At 45.3% G+C, this 17,062-nt stretch overlaps 1 long non-coding RNA gene across 1 annotated transcript; it reads left to right on the top strand.

Moving 5' to 3' along the window:
- Positions 1-2,254: 2,254 nt before the first annotated feature.
- Positions 2,255-15,620, top strand: LOC144159457 (uncharacterized). The gene is made up of 3 exons (XR_013320301.1): positions 2,255-2,650; positions 3,054-3,204; positions 13,039-15,620. It is a non-coding gene; the product is annotated as an uncharacterized LOC144159457 (long non-coding RNA).
- Positions 15,621-17,062: the final 1,442 nt, after the last annotated feature.

Genomic DNA, 17,062 nt, shown 5'->3' with positions numbered 1-17,062 from the left:
TAAACCCGTTTAGCAAGCGCTTTGCTGGACAAAAATAGGTCTGCCGAAAATAATATAGTCACATAGTGTGTTTTGGTTCAAATCGCAATGACTGGATACGCTGCGCCGTTGACTACTAAGATGAAGTAAGCCCGCACACTGCAAATGTACGGCATCACGTGTAATGCAAACTTAAGATGTAATTAACGTTCCTCTGTGCATACACGGAAGAAAGGGCGCACAGCCGTTACGGTGCGAATATGCATTTGAAGTGCCCATTCAAACGTGCGCGAATTTAACAAAGCGATAACAGAAATTGCGAATCAAACGTACGTCAACGGCGCGGTCACTATATTAGCTGGCCTTAAATTGTTTTACCTAGCTGCAATTTTTTTTCTCGCAACAGCCTCAATTTGCGCCGCACCGACCAAGCCCATATTACGCAGCAAATCACTCCAATGTCATAACAACGGGATTATAATACCACCCGGGTCGCTAACACACAAAACATGACTTCACGCCAAAAAGATCGTACACGCCCTCGGAACGCACACGCTACATGGTCAGACGCAAGCTGCCGTCGGCCAAAACAAGCACGAATTCAGGTGAACAATTCTCGCGTCACGAAAACCTTACGACAACCGACTGAACATGCTACGCCGCTGATAATGATGCTGGAAGTTAAGCGCGCACATGACAAATACACGGCCTCTTATCCAAAGCGACGGGACGAACTCGGCGCTGCGCGCAAAGCCTACTCAGAACAAAGGGTGGACGACGATCGCGGAGGGAATACGCATTTCGTAAGTGACTGCTCAAGCTCGCGCAGAATTTAACAGAGCAAGAACAAGCATTCCGAAACTTACCTCGCAAAAGGGTGATGGCAGCGTCGGCCTGAAGTATGCCCGTTCGAATCTATGCAACCAAACTTTTCTCCTTTCTGCGTCGCATTTCCCGGACGGAATAACGAAGTCTTGTGCCCTCCCTGACGATATTCGCGCTGCCTAAGGCACAACACATCGGCACCGAGAAGCAACATAAAGCGACACCGGTGATACATTTTTTTTCGGAACGAGCAGCTAATTCTTACTTCGCTATTAGCTGGCGCCTACGATAAAGCCGGTACTGAAGCTCCGTGGCTCGGAAGCCAGCAATGGCGTCGCAGCGGCGGCGTTGCGCAATGTCTCAGCCGGCGAGACCCGGCAGCGGAGCAAAAAAAAAAAACACGTGATTTTTCTGTTGGCCAATGGCGCGCGCCGTTCGCCGGCGAAAAAGAAAAATTACCCCACCTTCCCGCGAGAGGAACCCTGTGGAGATGCGACGCATCTTGGGGGTTCACTTGGTGTTTCCGTTGGGTTGATTCTCTAATTGCGTGAAAAGTGTGAGGAACGCGTATGATATATTCTTTATTTCTTTGGCCAGTGCTGGAACGACCGCGGCTATGACGCAACACAATCCAACAGAATCCACTTTAATCCAATCCAAGCCAAGCCAACCCAATCGAATCCAATCCAATGTCCCTCGCGAGAGAGCGTTCGCTATCGGAGAGGAGAGGGAGTGAGCGGCGGAGAGCGCAGCTCGCGCGGCTAGGAGAATGGGAGAGGGGTGTGGACGGACAACAACAACGCCGTATGGAGGGACAAGGCGAGTGAATGAGATGCAGTTGCATCTAAAAAAATGGCAAAAAACGAAGGAGGAAAGGAGCGCGGGCGAGGGCGAAAGGCGGGGAGATCTAAAGATGGCGCTACCTTAGTAATTTCAGGGACCTTAGACCGACCGCGACGACAGCGCCTCAGCGCGACACTTTCAAAGACGATAGTCTTTCTTGGGCTACTTAAATCCGGAAATTTTGGTCTGTCTGTAGTCTGTCTATCTGTCTGTCTGTAACTCGATTCAGCCACCCGGCCAAAGTAAAATTGATATTGAGCAATAGTCTTATATGCTCACAGCCAAATGTAAACGTCTAAACCTTGTTTATATGTTCATACTTGTCAACTTTGTTGAACAAGAACAAGACATTAAGCAAATATAAGACAGGAAATTAGTACACAAGGGATATTTACAGTGTTCCTTTATTATAAAATTCATGAATGCTTGGTTTTTTCGATAAAAAATGATATTCTACATCTACTGCAGAGAACCACCGCCTCCTGGCGGCATATGAAAAATCACGCGGCAAGAGCAACGAAAGGTTCCACTACACCATAGTTCCACCAGCTAGATTCCACGTTCTGCTTGGAACGCACGTGGAGCACGGCGACGGCATCCGACTAAAACCCGCCCGCGACCGCCGCCAAATCGGCCTAAACGCACCAAACTATGCTGGCAACGCTGTCGTTTTTGCCTCAAAACGTCTCCAACTTTGGTCTGAAAAATCGAGGGCCTTTGGCCGTGCTGACAACATTGTTTTGCGCATTTCTTGCTTGTCTGTCCGTGCGGGCCGTGCTTCTCCCTACTTCTCCGGCACCGTTTCGACTGAACCACTGAACGGCCGGGCGGCCTGTGTGCCTTCGTGGTTTGGAATCGCAGCTTTTACTCCAACTGAAGTTCCTAGGGTCCTACCGAGCCTAACGTCAGTCTGCGCCTCAGCTTCGACCGCGCAAAGTCTGAGACTTCGCTAGCTCGGTTTCGTGGCCGTCAACGTCGGTGGTAGCAACAAGCTCGTGAGGAGGTAAGTGTTTAGACTTGTCACATCGTCCTTTTCATACGGAGAAGAAAACACACAAGGTGATGTTGCCTTTAGTGTTCGTGGTAGAAGTGTAGGCTAATTTCAAAGTGGATAAACTACGTGCCATTTCTTGCGAAAGCACACCCGAAACACACGCTAGTGTCGTAATGTTTTTCTTTTTTAACTTACAGGCTCATATGCGTAACTGTTGGCTAGAATCTGATATGGTGTCACTATGCTTACCACTAGTGACAGTTATTACATGGAGGCTTACTACGTTAACAGCTGTAGTAAGCAGAACAGGGGTTTTAGATTGCACGCACAAATGTAAAGCAAGCAATGTTTCGGAGGTATTTATTTCGTATCATGTGTCATCGAGACGTCGCTCACTGCGCTTTCGTTACAGGGGCTGATAAATTTCCACCACAGTCCCAGCATGTGTACGAGTGGCTGATCGGTGGACCTGCTCCGTTTCTAAGAGCCAGACCTACCTCAAGAGAGTCGAGACTGCTTGTCCATGCCTTGGCATACAGGGTGCCACTGTTCTCGTTGCGGATGTAAGTGTTTCGCCGAATCTGCGCTCCCGATCCTGTTTTTCGTAGACAGTGCAGTGCAAGTATATTTCTGTTGAGGAGCCACATATACAGTGTGTTGCAACGATAACTGGAACACTTTAAAAAATTTTCCTGAGCGATCCGCCGCTCTGTTCACGCTCAAACTTCACACAAAGGTCGCATTTTGTGGTCTATTTTGTTTGACACCGGGAACAACAACGGTACTTACCTGTTTATTCTGAAAATAAATAAAAACGATTTTCGCCTATGGGAAAATGGCGGCGATTTGGACGTGCGAGCCCGAAAACCGGGTTTTCTGATCGTCTGTTAGCTCATTTCTAGGTGCATTTTCTGATCGTCTGCTGCACCATTTGGCTCCGTACGTGAATCCCAAACGTGCGTTTCACTCTGCAGGTGGTTCCGTCGTTCCAACATCAACTTGCGCTGGCTCGCACGTTCAAATCAGCGGCCATTTTCCCATAGGCGAAAATCGTTTTTATTTATTTTCAGAATAAACAGGTAAGTACCGTTGTTGTTGCCGGTGTCAAACAAAATAGACCACAAAATGCGACCTTTGTGTGAAGTTTGAGCGCGAACAGAGCGGCGGATCGCTCAGGAAAAATTTTTAAAGTGTTCCAGTTATCGTTGCAACACCCTGTATATGTGGCGCGCGCGCGCGCGTGTGTGTGTGTGTGTGTGTGTGTGTGTGTGTGTGTGTGTGTGTGTGTGTGTGTGTGTGTAGATACAATTTGCACCTGTCCTCACAATTTCTGTTCTAATTTTTTTTTAAAACAGAATGGAGAATTTTCAGCGTTTGTATGCAGGAGTTGGAAGATGGAATTTATTTCACGGAATGCATGTCATGACTCTGTTGGAGGGAAAGTGCAATAGAGATACTTGATGCTTTCAATGAACAAATACTGTGTAGCATGTGGTGGGCCCACTTAACACACTCACGTTTGATTCCCGACAGTTGGTGTTGAGTGTGCGTAATGCAGCTGCTTCTCTTTTTCAATTGCTATAATCGCACTACAAGGGTTGCTGAGCATGGTCGTTTTATAGGTTATTGAATTGCTAAAGATTGCAATTTACTAACGTAATTGCACTTCAGCAGAAATTTTCTCAATCAATACAAGTGTGGTTTCGAAATTCCAGGAGTCTTGTAGGTAATCAAAGAATAGGTAGCAATCGCTACTTTTTGCTAACACGGGGCACTTCTTGGCCGGTCTCACATCACTAGACGAGAATTTGTCTCGCATTGCTCATGCTATAGTCATCGTCCTGAGCCCATTTGCGTACACTGTAGAACAAGAACTAAGGCCTGCCTGCTGCATTTCCGATTGCTGCTATCTTGCTTTGTCCATATCCATTTGTTGCCCCTGGGTTTTCTTCTCTCACACCCCTCCACTGAGTGGTGTCTTCTTCAGGTCTCTCGTTCCTTGGTGGCATTGTCATAGGTGTGAGCAAGCTCTCATGCGACGAAAGGTGCTTTCGAACGAGTAGGTCATGCCAAATTCTTTGATGAAAAATTGATCCTGAAAGCAATGTTTGACTTCGATCTTTACGTACAGGTGCCGTCATAAGTGGAGCACGGGAGCTGCGGCCGAATTGTATTGGAGCGCCGTGTAGCTGCACCGGCGGTAGATGAAAGCACGAGAACACGCATGTGCGCCTGCCGACGGCGATAGCCCATCTGTACTTCTCAAGCCTCTTTTTTTAACCTGGCTTCAAGCATTGTTCGCAGCATACTGGTCTCAGCGATGGCGCTGATAGCGTACACACGTAAAAATATTTGAACGAAAAACTCACTACAAATTCCCGTGACAGCGCGCCGCTTTTCCGGCAGCTGGAAGTGCGCCAGAGACGCTGCCAGAATTGTCTGCTATCAGCGCCGTGGCCGAGAGTGGCACTATGCTGCGAGCAATGCTCGAAGCCAAATTTAAAAAGGGGTTTGAGAGGTATAGATGGGCCATCGCCGTCGGCAGGCACGCATGCGTGTTTTCGTCCTTTCATTTACCGCCGGTGCAGCTACACGGCGCTCCGATACAGTTCGGCCACAGCTCCTGTGCTCCAATTACTTATGATGGCACCTGTACACAGTCACAGACTGATTTTTTAGATTGTCCAATCATTCAGACACGTCAGTGGCGCTGCCGTCCACCCTATTGTGCCAGTGTATAACGGCGTCTGAAACTTAATATGCTGAAGCCATTCACCATCTGATTTTTCTGACTTTTTGTTTGCCGTGACGAGAGGTTAAAATGGCAATAACCGCAGGATCCCTATTGCTGTTCGCTTTATCCTACAGCCTTCAACTAAAATTTTCATGTACCACCCTCTGCTAACCTCTTTTTTTTTTTTACTTCATATTTTGGCCATGCAGCATATGAAGAAAAGATAAGACGGTAGAAGAGAGAGAAGGGGTACACAATCACAGGTAGTCAGGAAATTGATGCCCACAACAGAGAAACTTGTGATGCTTCCATGTGAAGGAGGAGAAAGAGCAGGCTCAGAAGAAGTTGTCCAGTGCCAACCTCCTCTGAGCCTGCTCTTTCTCTTCCTTCACATGGAAACATCACAAGTTACTTCGTTGTGGGCATTTACTGTGCGTTAGATATCTGCTTTTGGCATTTCTTTTTTTGCTCCGACCCTGGTTTCTACACACGATTATTACCAGTGAGATTTCGTTCTCTGTGTACATTCGTTTTTTCGACTGCTCTCACATTCCCTAGAAAGTTTGAACAATTGGTCAGCTTGTTCATTCATTTATTCTTGCATAATATATTAACAAGAGATATGCAAACAGGAAATTTCGAACTGTGCATAAAATACAAATAGCAAAAACTGACTGGATTGAATGAATCAAATATATTCGAATACAGATATCTTTTTCATTGTTTATAGAGTTTTTAAAACAAAGTGACAAAAAAAGATAACTTAGGCAGTCGTCAGGACCTGAGGCATTAGAATATTTATGTATCGCTAGGAAAATGGTACAAAAAATGGCAAGTAAATGGCAACCACATGCAGCGACGGCAAAACGTAACTCAATGGGTACAGCAAACCGGTAGTGTGGATGACGGTGACAAGCGAAAATGTTTATAACCAGGTTGCTAAGGGAGTCGACAGCAGAAGACGACGGGCTGACGCTGCCGCTTGCTTTTTGCTGTACAGAAGCAGCCCACAAGTGAGCAGCAGCGACGAACGACGACGACGGAGCGCATTGGCGGCAGTTTGATCATTTTTTTCACTTGTTGCTGTCACTCGTGCTATCTGTTTGGTGTACCCATTGAGTTACAGTTTTCACGTCGCTTTTCGCTGTCGCTGCGTGTGGTTTCCCCTTAAAAGATTAAGACAGTATTGCAAGGCAGCGGAATGAAATTTGGCACACCCTGCCGTGGAAAATGCGGTTTCCTCAACATGTTGTGACCAGAGAAATTATACAGTTGGCTACCATTAGTACAAAGTCCGCAACAAAAAAACAGAAGGCACAATAGCGCATTGCTATTGGTCCGCAACAATCTTCTCTTCTTGGTTTTGTTTTGTTGCCTATTCGAATGTGACACAGCTTGCCGTGATAGTTCAGACTTGTGGTGAAAATCGAAGCCTGAAGCTTTCACCACGCAAACTTTTGCACGGAGCTGTGCGCAACAAAGAAGGTTGAGGGCCTCAAAAGAGAGATGCTTACACTGGCACAAGTCTCAAGTGACCGGCTGCTTTATCAGCTATGCGCTGCCTCGGTTGTGATGGTGCCAACATTGCAGGACACGGCGGTGTTTTGACGCTTTAAAATTTCCAATTTTATCAAGATGTGATGTTCACCTTGATGCTTTTTATTCGAAATAACTTTCAATTAATCGAAAAATTGGGTTTCAGCTTTAAATTACCAAGCAATTTCTTTTACTGAATTGAATGTAACATTGGTAGGACCAGAGCATTGCTTCCAATTACCCGAAAATTCCAATTAGGTGATGATCAAGAGTCGACTGCATTTGAATGGCTTGCTCCAGGCATTGAAAAGAGGTTAGGTACGTTAGTGGTTGGTATGACCTTTACTTTAATGCAAGCATTTCCAGCAAGTAATAAACCTTGATTTCTCACTCATACCACCATATTGATGGGAAACTTCTTTCCAGTTAAAAATTTTGCCCAGGTAGCATTGCACCTCAGCCAACATTGGCTGCCAGAGTTCCACTCTTGTGCAAGGCTTTTGTGGTAGGCTTTCTTGCATGGCTTCGGCGTCGTGCCAAAAAAGCTAACACTAAAGAAAATGCCATGCAGTGAAGCTTGGAAGTTTGCATGTCATGTGGCAGAGCCAACATTTATTTCTGTATTAATGAGCTGCAAACCTTATCTGCTCCATTAGGATAAATATTTAGTGTTATAAGCAGTGAAGAGCCACTATATTCCCTGGGTACACATGGAGCATGGCTTACAAGGAGAAATAACATACAAAACGAAAGCAAGTCCTTGGTGGCTCCACAACACTGCAGGGCTCCATAGCCTCCCAGCTGAAGCCATCAGATTGCGTGGTTTTCATCGGAGCTGTCTGGGGACCTCATGACTCGTGCCTCAACAGTGCACCAGGCGAACCTATCAGTTTACGTGATGTTTGTCGAAGGTATTGGAGTTACTAGCACCATGTCTCGGTATGGAATGTGGTTCGACATCGGGTGTACTGCTAGATTCTGCGCCAGCTAATACAACATATAAATAGACATCTCATTTTTAAAATGTTTATACCCATGGTGGACTTACTTCTTTCACCCATTTTTTAACTGTAAAACTGATGCTTCACTTAATTATTCTACTACTTTTTAATGGCCGCGCTCTCCTCGTTTTCGGTTTCAAAATCGCCAGTTTTTGCTGACCGCTTGCGGCGTCCACACGCGTATTTCAGCCGTTGTATATTGCATCTTGCTTTCTTTTTCAGCAGACTATACGGAAATGGTGTTTTCAAGAGGTTGAAATTTTGAATGCAGTTGGCTTTACGTGCCCGCTTGACCCCTGTGGTTTCGTGTGGCCATCGACTTTGTTGTAACTGAGAGAGGGCACTGGAGATAAATGAAATAGAGCAAGCAGGAAGGCGGAGGAGGAAAGTAAAATGAAAGTGTGAAAGGGAGGGCAGTACGCAGAGGCCACGCGAGACATGCTCAGTGGCACCGAGGCGCTGTGAGAAAATGCCAGAGTAGCGTCCGCCGTCGTGTGTTCACTGATGACACGATCACTTCCTGAGACACAGCAGCTACACGCTGTCACCGAGAAGACTGCAGTTTGCACTGCGCTCAAATTTTGCATTAGGGAGTATCGTATTCTTGAGCCGTCTTTTTTTCTTTGATGATTATTCCTAGCGCAGTGTTCAGAAAAGTTTGCAGTATCCTAGTTTTGTATCATGTTTACTTTTAGCACACCCAATGCAGATATGCTGCTACCAATAATCTCAAAATCACACACCGTAAACAGCTCACTGCAATTGAAGAACAAAACACACTTGGTCTGCCGACAGTACTCAGCACATTTATTTTGCATTCCGAGTTTTCGAATGATACTTCAGCTTTATGTGCACAGAGGGCAAAGGTATCATCAGGCTGGACTCCAGTGTGCCAGTGTATTTTTCCAACAATGCTCCAACCATACACAAGAAATCGCTGTTTCTGAACCAAAAGAAAAAAAAACAAGCTATTCTTGGTTGCCCGCCGGTTTTTTTTTTGTCAGATTCATAGCTTGTTCTATTTCACCCGTTTGGAGAATGCAGAAATTTGTGGAAGCTTACCTCAGGTGTCACATACACCTGATGGAACATAGCTTGCACCACATGAAAAAGACAGTGAAAACGTGTCTGTTACCAATGGCTGGTCACACAGAAAGGAACGTATAAATGCGGGGCTTTCTTGAAAGAAAACTAGCAGCAAGCCACACAGTCAGCAGCAGCGTCATGACGGAAAAAAAGCGCGCTTACCAACCGAAAGACAGCGTACCTAAATAACAATATGTTGTCACCAATAGTTAACAAGAGATTAGGTCGAACACTGTAGACAAATCTGCTTGTATGCATTTAAAATTTGCCGCCAATCTACCATGCTGAAGCAACTGCTACAAGCACATACTACAATTGCTACAAGTGCACCATGATTTGCTACAGCGGATTTCGCGTTTGTGTGGAGTAATATCATGCTATTTTGGCTTTCTCTATTACCATTTCATATTTTTTGAAGCTTAACGAGTACTCAGATCGCAATAATTGTAAGTGGCCGCTAAATTTAGCGAAATGTCGATGCTGGTCTGGTAACATTGATGTAAACAAACATTCAAGATGGCGGCGCCCATGTATGCTTACGGCAATTGCGTTATCGAACTCAAATACCGCTTATTCATTAGTTACGGTCTATATTACGCTGTTTTTGAGCTTAAATGACGCACCCGAAGCCGGAAAAGCTTCGGAGCCTAGCGGTTCTGTACAGTTAACCTGTGTAAAGTACTAATATTAGCCAGTGGAAGAGGCCGAACTGCTTACCGGCATTGTCGCACGTCCCGTGGCTGTAACTTGGTTGCTTCATTGGGGCTCTTCGATTTAGTCTCAGACTCACCGTGGGTAGTCCGAGGATTCCCCGAAGTCATAGGGATACATGCGAAAATCTAATGCCGGACTGCTTCTCGGGGAGTCCGCGGCGAGTCCGAGACTGGAAATCAGAGCCCTACTGTTTGCGGTTGCGCCGTTGTTTTTATAGTACTCCTTGGATGTTCAGGCATGATTTGCAGCCAGTGTAACTTGCTTTGTGGCATCGATTTCGTTAAAAACTACGTAGAATGACCGTTACGATGTGCCGATTTTCGGATCAAGAACTTGCAGTGACGATGCGATGACGATTGGATGTCTTGCGAGTAACGATTGTGCGAATCAGTCAGTGATCGAATAATTCTCTAAACATTTAAATTTGATTAAATCTGATTTTTATGGGGTTAAAATTGACGAGTAAATTTGTGTTAACGTATGATCCTATTAGACCCGCGGTAAGGCGAGGGCGACACTCGCAAAAATTGCTCACGGCATCGGTGGCGCAGCTGGTTGTGGTGCGGGCGTTCAATGGGCGTGTGTAGCGAAAATAAGAAGTTCATCAAACACTGAAAGCGTGCGTAATAGCCGAACATAATAGACAGGACGAGATTGCAATAGACGTTTGCATGTTTTGGAACATGCAGTGAGCACCTTGCTTACACATTGGTTGACTTCCACGACCAAACGAATATGGTGCTTTTTGCTTAAGCTATCACGTATTACTTCACATGGAGTAACCTGGAATGCTATACTCATACTCTGCAGGGTTTCGTTACGTTCCAATGTCCATGCAATTCATCCAGTACCAGCACCCCACTGTCGCTCAGCTGAATGCTGGGAGTGCCACATTTTATCAGAAAATGTGATGTGTACCTGACTATATCAAAATTTTCCTGTATCCACAGTACAAACGTCAGGAGTTCCTCCACCACAATTTAATCTGGCTAGTCTTACCTTCGGGTGTGTTGTAGTTGCCAAGGCCAAAATGCATTGGCTAGGAAGCTATACACAAGTTTATGTATCTTGCCTATGCCACTAGTGCATATGTATACAACATAAGCTGGCACACATATATACATGCACCAGCATATATGCTTACAGAATGCAATGCATGCCGGATGAGAAAAATTTGTTTACCTAATGTGAATCGATGGGGTAGCGCTCGAACAGTCACTAAGCACTGCTTAGGGCATGTGTAGCATGCTAAGCACTGCTTAGTGACTGTTACTTAACTTGTTTTGTGCAACTAGTTGAGCCACTATTCTGGGTTCAACACTGCATGATTACCTTGGCATTGTTTACTCTGCGAAGTTCTAAAAGCGTGATAATGAGCACTAATATCAGCTGAATTACATGGCCTCTCTCCCTGAAACTATTGGAAGGTGATAAAGGCGATGCGCTGCTCTACCACCAGACGATAAGGCCATGTAAGCTGGATCCTGACTATATATACCCTAGCCTCCTCCTCTTACTGCCGTCTCTGTGCAGTTACTGCACTCTCCGTTGGTTCTTGCAGCAACTGCTGTACCTAGCATACCCGATGCCCCTGGGCATTGCCTAGAAAAGCTCGTTTGCTCACTTAACATTCTTTCGCTCTGTGAACTTTTGTTATGCCCTGGATGCTGTCTAACAGAAGGGAAAATGTTTGGGCGTGTTGGTTCATACTCTCACGAGAAACATAGCGCAGTAAAAACAATAAGTCGAGGACGGGACAAGTGCAAGGTTTCAACAAATGCTTTATTGCAGGGCCAGCACATATAAAGACATCTGGCTCCTAAGAGGAGATAAGAAAAAATAAATAAACAACAAAAGATGAGACGAAACCCGCCACATGCCGCCTACACCATGAAATCAAGCTCTGGCTTTGGTAAAGCCATAGACAGTCTACGGACACACTGATCACCAGAACATGCTATCTCACTTGCTTCCACAAGTTTCTCGTCAGCCCAGAGCAGTGGTAATGCAAAACAATTGTCTAGTCATACATGGGATAACAAAGGTTTCCCGATACACACATTTTACAATGGGCAGCCAGGTGGCTGTTAGTGGGATCAATGTCTTGTTCACAGCCCCGAAAAGGCTTTTGGGCTTGTGCAGGTTAACTTGCCTAACGCGTGCGCAGAAACCGGTCTGCTCTAAGCTGGTACGCTGTGGGCATCGTGCTGTCTACAAAATTTCACTCTCATGTGGCAGCAACTATACCTGCCAAACAAGCAGATATTTGAATGTCCATTTAAGAGTACAAGAATAAAGTAAGTAGCGTTGCCACTGACGGCCAGCGGGCTGCCCATTGTAAAAAGTGCGTATCGGGATACCTGTGTTATCCCCTGCACGACGAGGTGATTGCTTTGCATTACCACCAGTCTGGACTGACGAAAGAACTTGTGGAAGCAACTGAGATGGCATGGTCCGGTGATCAACGCATCAATACACCATCTATGGCTTTATGAAAGCTAGAGATTTATTTCTTCGCGTAGGCGGCGCGTGGTGGTTTTTGTCTCATCTTTCGTTGTTCGTTTTGATGTTTTCCTTTCTTTCTCTCCTATTATGAGCCAGATGTTTTTATAAGTGCAGGTCCTGCAATAAAGCATTTGTCGAAAGTTAGCTCTTTCCCCGGCCTCACCTTGTCCTTTGTTTCTACTGCACTGTGTTTTCTGTGTGGTCTAACGTTGTTACACTCTTTTTTTCTGTCTTGCACGTCACTTTTTTGTTCCATGCCCATTGACTCCACACTGACAAAATGACAGATGCGATTCGGTAAGGTAGGGCACCTACCAAGCTTGGGCTAAAATTTATCCATACTACTTGCATCACGACATGCCGTCAAAGCCGCCACTGACTCGGGGGCAGGAGCCGCACCCCGCTAAGGAGAGGGTGGGGAACAATGAGCGGGATCGCAACTGTGTTTACAAGAAGATGTGGACCTCACTAATGTAAGAAAGTCATGAAGTAGTGCAGCTTCTTATGTTCAACAGTTACGAACTAGTAGAATGCCACTGTTTCTGTTCACATCATCATTCCTTCCCTCGGTCTTGCCATCCTTGTCATGCTGGCCATGCCATCCAGCAAGATGAAGAGAACACACCTCCCTTCCAAAGGGGCAATGTTATGTCACCCATGCCTCATTGACATGGAGCCTCCATTAAGGAGTGCATGTGTGTTTGCTAATGCATACGTGAAATCGCAGTGTGCCCTGCAATCCTTTAAAAGGAGAAATTGATTTTTTCCCCCTGCAATCCCTTGTCTAACTCTCACTGCGCATTTTTTTTTTCTTTTGCCAGCAGGGAGCCACAAGCCAGGTAGCAACAAACTTAGTGCAGATTGGTACCACCGGTGTTGTGTCCCTGGAGCAAGCCAAGAACTTCTGTTCGTGGTCAGCGGGGTAGAGTGTCTCATCTGTTTGAGCGGTGGACTGGAGCCATGGCACTTGCAGAGCAACAAGAAGAAAGCGATTGTTGTGGAGCAATTCAGTGACATTTTTTTGCTCATGCCCTGCCAAAGGGCACAAAGAAAAGTTTTACGAAGAGTTACTGACTCTTTTCTTTTTTCTTAGCGTGTACATATGACAGTACTTAGTGGTGCCTTGCATCATTCAGCACTGAATTTTATCATTTTAGCTCTGAAAGAATTTCTAGCTCTGTTATAAGGAATTTTAAGTTTACATTGCTGTCAGCACATATATTTAATGAAGCTTGCTTTCTTTTCCGTACAGCAGTTAAAATTTGTAGGTTAATGCACGGAAGCCATACATGAGCTGTAATGCATACCGTAGTTGCAGACTATCGGCTAATTAAACCAGTTGGTGCATTAATGTTGTCTAAGACTTTGCGCACGAAGGCAATTTTGTTCCTTCATAAGAAAAACGGCTGCTCTAGAAATGCACACCTCGTGCAACTGTTTTAATGACAGCGGCGGAGTGAGGAATGGGTTTTAAAAAAAATTGAGAGGGGGTTTATGAAAAAGTTTTGCTCCGACCGACTTTTTTACAGTGACCTCCCATGCTTGCCGATGCCAAATGTTTTTTTTCTCCTTGTTTGGCCTTTTTTAGTTCTTTCCTATGCCAGTGCACCAGCTTGTGCTGCTTGTGATACCCATTGAAGCATTGTGAGCTACTTGTCCGGCCTGTTGTCAATGGTATTTCGCTTCCTCCTCAGTTTGTTGCACTTATTATAGACTCATTGACACTGCGCTAAGTACACCTGTGGGCTCGACAGTGTGCTTCAGTGAATCGCTTTGTAAATGCGAAAATATTACTTGCTACCACAACAGCTGACAATTTCCTAATGCATTCCTAACATTCCACGTCACAGAATGGTGCGCACATCCATGGCATTCCATGGATGGTTGTTCCATGGCGTGGACCAGAAAGAAATAAACAAGAAGCACTTGGTGTGCTTTGTTGCATATACTGCTACAGAAAAAGAAACATTTGGCGCTTGGTCAATTCCGATTTCCTTGCAACACGCTCCGTAAGACGTGCAACACAAAAATAAACGTGCGTTCAAATAAATTGCTCCCGCAGTCTTTGTTGGCCCTCTGCTTCAGTCGAGGCAGTGCCGCAGCAGCATGGATAGTGATTCTGTAATGAGTGGCTGCACCGAGTGCACTGTCGGGATTGTAGGCTATAGGCGGCATTGGCGGAACGCTCGACAACAAACCGAGTCATAAAAGACGCTGTCGCGCTCTCATCCTGTTTAATATGATGAGATCCTGTGCAATTTTCTTGCATTGCACTTTGAGTCAACCCGATGGTTTACTGTTGCATACAGCTGAGCAAGGCCAGCACCGGCATGGCAAAAGCATTTTCTTTTTGTTTGGTTCTTTTCGCTTTGGTATACGGGCGTGGCTCAAAAAGGTATCACGAAGATAACTATGTGTACGGTTCTCATCGCCGGCCCTGACGGGGGCCAACTCTCGTTTGCCAACTTTGCCATTTGTAGGGCTGGCGAGCCACCTTGAGGACGGTGCTACACAAGTGGCACAGTTTATGTGAAAGAGCCGCAGCCCCTGAAGAAGTTTGGATCAACTAGTGCTCCTGCAGCTGGAAAATTGTTATGCTCCCGCGCAAGAATGACGGCATTTCCGTGCTTTAAATGGCCGATTTGGAAATGCTTTGCACAAACTCAAGCGTTTCCTGTCAAATTTCGCATGTGCGCAAATGACCGTCACGCCAAAAGAAAGCTTCTCCATGTATAGCCAAGGTCGGTAAAGGTTACGAAGGTTTGAATGAATGGGAATGCTCAAAAATTAATGATGGTAGTCGAGCCAGACAGTGTGGTACCCATGTGGTTTAGTTGTATACGTTGACTTTTTCATTGGTGAGAGTCAGGTCTGGACGAGCCATTGTATTCTAGGTGCTGACTGGTGAGATACATACTAACTAGAACGGTCGGTTGTTATTGGTACAGCCACTGCATTTCGTGCCAACAGTCACTCTGTGAGCAAAGTGAAGCTGGTGAGGTTGGAGATTATTTAGCACCACCTGATGGAGTGCGCCGTCCCTACCCAGCAATTTTCAGCACGCTGGCCCTCATTGTCGCCAGCTGCCATGGGAAGGTCGCTATCTATGAAGCCAGCCTGGTTTTAGCCGCAGCGCAGTAAAAAAAAACAGCGCAGAAGAAAAGATCCTTTCATTCATCCTCTTCACCTGACCATACACATAATCCGCATGGATTATATGTCTATTGTTGTTGAAGTGCAGTTGCAGCATGCCAGGATATAATTTTGAATGGGTACGTGTTTACCTCTCATGGTCATTGCTATTCTTTCTGGTGCCTATAGTTTTATTTTGTACACCTCATTGTAACCACACAAATGGCGTGTACAGTGCATTTGTGTAAATAAAATTTATTTACAAGTGTGATTCCTTTTCTTGTGTTGCACCTTGTCAATATAGTTTGTATCTACTTGTCCAAGTGTCAGTCCTACGAGTAACCTTCACCGCCAGGTCCTGCATAACAGATTAAAATGAAAATATGGCAGCAAAGCAAGCCATCAAACCTACTTTATTTTTCACTAAGTACATATAGAAAATTTTCACTGAAGAACTGTCTGTCGGTCTGTGTACACTAGCTGGCAGGAAAGGCCTCCATGGCAGTATTACAAATTGAAGGAGCTCCCATTCGGAACATGACTGGGACAACAACTCGACCGAAATGTTTACAGAGGTGGCACAACTTTGCACTGCTACTGAGAGTGTTGCCTACCTGTCTGCTATTTTTGTCTGAAAAGGCAATATCTGGTGTAAACCATGGTTTGCTCACTGTTGAAAACAATACCCCAAATTCTGAAAGGCTGCAATAAAACAACACTGGCCTGTCAAAGCAGCACTAAATTTTTGAGTCTTAATATTATAAAATCTGAAAGTAAAGGTCCTATATTGGTCTATGTAATTGAGCAACCCCGACAGCTGAAACGTATACCCTTTTTGTGTGTGTGAGGGGGGGGGGGGGGAGGGGGGGGGGAGAGAGGCTTTGTTCAACTTGTGTGCCGAAGCTGCACATGCACCTTGAAGCACACCATATTGGGGGCTATGGATCAATTCTGACCACGTGGGGACCTTGAAATGTGCAGCAAAATCTCTACACACAGGTTTTCTTTTTCGCCTCTACCAGAAAAATGGCTGCCATGGCTGGGATTGAACCCACATCTTCGATCATGGCAGTGAAACATCCTAGCCGCTGGGCCGTTACAGTGGGTAGTACATAATGGTTTCAATTTACACTGGATCTATTTCTTGTTAGCAGAAACGTAATTTAAAACAGAACAAAAAGTGCCTTTGGTAATTTTTGTTTGCATCAATAACCTGCTAAGGTTCCCTACAGAACGCACAGCTCCTTAAGTTGTATCAAGCTATAGAACACATGGCAGATCCTGAAGACGTTTTTCAGAAGATCGCAAAATAGAGACCTACGATTAAGGCAAATGTGTTATCCAAACTTATATGGACCGAGCTTTCAAAATGTAAGTAGTGAGAAAATGCGATACCCTGGAACACATGAACGCTATAGCCTAGAAACTTCTAACAGCACCTCTAAAGTGAGTGACTTAGCGTAAATTATGCTGTGTTTTTCCTATTTTGATTATGCCTCAGGCAGGGCCACATTTAGTCAGCAAAGCCAGCTTGCAAATGTGACGTCCGGCTGGATATCACAGGTGCCACGCATGTATACCTCAGTTAATGCTATTTTGCTACTATAGAGAGCAAATGGCAGATTTATGCTGTACGGTTCTTCCATCCGAAGTGCAATTTTACCGTTCTAGGTATTCAAAATTTACGAACAAAGCTATAAAAGTTTGCTCTGC

This window comes from Haemaphysalis longicornis, unplaced genomic scaffold (assembly GCF_048455015.1).
Source record: "Haemaphysalis longicornis isolate Haplotype H1 unplaced genomic scaffold, Haemaphysalis longicornis Haplotype H1 scaffold_10, whole genome shotgun sequence".
NCBI lineage: Eukaryota > Metazoa > Arthropoda > Arachnida > Ixodida > Ixodidae > Haemaphysalis > Haemaphysalis longicornis.
Note: the sequence above shows the minus strand (reverse complement) of the source record. Positions and strands in the feature narration are given on the sequence as shown.